This window comes from Etheostoma spectabile, chromosome 16 (genome assembly GCF_008692095.1).
Source record: "Etheostoma spectabile isolate EspeVRDwgs_2016 chromosome 16, UIUC_Espe_1.0, whole genome shotgun sequence".
Taxonomy (NCBI): Eukaryota; Metazoa; Chordata; class Actinopteri; order Perciformes; family Percidae; genus Etheostoma; species Etheostoma spectabile.
This window is the reverse complement of record NC_045748.1, coordinates 28,323,853-28,324,543: the sequence shown is the minus strand read 5'-3', so window position 1 is coordinate 28,324,543 and position 691 is coordinate 28,323,853. Positions and strand designations below refer to the sequence as shown.

The following is a 691-nucleotide window of genomic DNA, read 5'->3' as shown; positions in this document are numbered from 1 at the left end:
CCGGTCGTGGTGCGTTCACTGACACGCAGACACGGGTCATCCCAAGATAGTTTGAGGGCAATGTTTTCAAAGTTGTTAACCCTCTTGTTATCCCGGGTCAAATCTGACCCCTTTAAAAAATGTCTACATCTGAAATATGAGTTTCTTTTTAACCAAAATGACACAAAATACAAATACAACTGATCACTTTAATTCCTCTGATCTTAACTATTAGTCAAACTAATCCATAATTTCTCCTTTTTTAACTCAAATATCAGGTGTAATTCTGTATAAATGAGGGTTATTGACCATGAATTCCAAAAAGTAGTAAAACTAGTAAGGTGGCGTTAGTGAAAACTAAAACAAAAATCTGAAAAAGGGAGGAAAATGTCAATATTTTTGTCCGTTTTTTTTTTTTAAATCAAAAACTGTCACTAATGTGTACAGTACACGTAAGTAAAGTACAAAGTATTGCGTATGTATATTGTAGTGGTTTTTTTTTTTTTTTTAGTTCAGGTATGTGAATGACCGTGAATCCCGTGCAGCAAAAAAAAGCTGAGATGTGTAATTAACGAGCGGTCCCTGAATGCGTCCCGCGGAGCAGGTCAGTCGACGAGAAGAAGCAGGAAGCGGCGGTTGGTTTTCGGGCTGAAGCGGAGCACAAAAACCGACAAAAAACCGACAAAAACACGGTCCAACCGGCGGATAAATC

The 691-nt window shown here is 38.2% G+C and overlaps 1 protein-coding gene across 1 annotated transcript in view; it reads left to right on the top strand.

Annotated features, from left to right (window-relative positions):
* The first annotated feature begins 549 nt into the window (after positions 1-549).
* The window catches only part of LOC116704755 (H-2 class I histocompatibility antigen, Q10 alpha chain-like), a 15,969-nt gene continuing 15,827 nt past the window's right edge, over positions 550-691 (top strand). Inside the window, exon 1 of the mRNA XM_032540358.1 lies at positions 550-691. This exon is cut by the window's right edge and continues 94 nt beyond it. The gene's annotated coding sequence lies outside the window, so the exon portion shown is untranslated.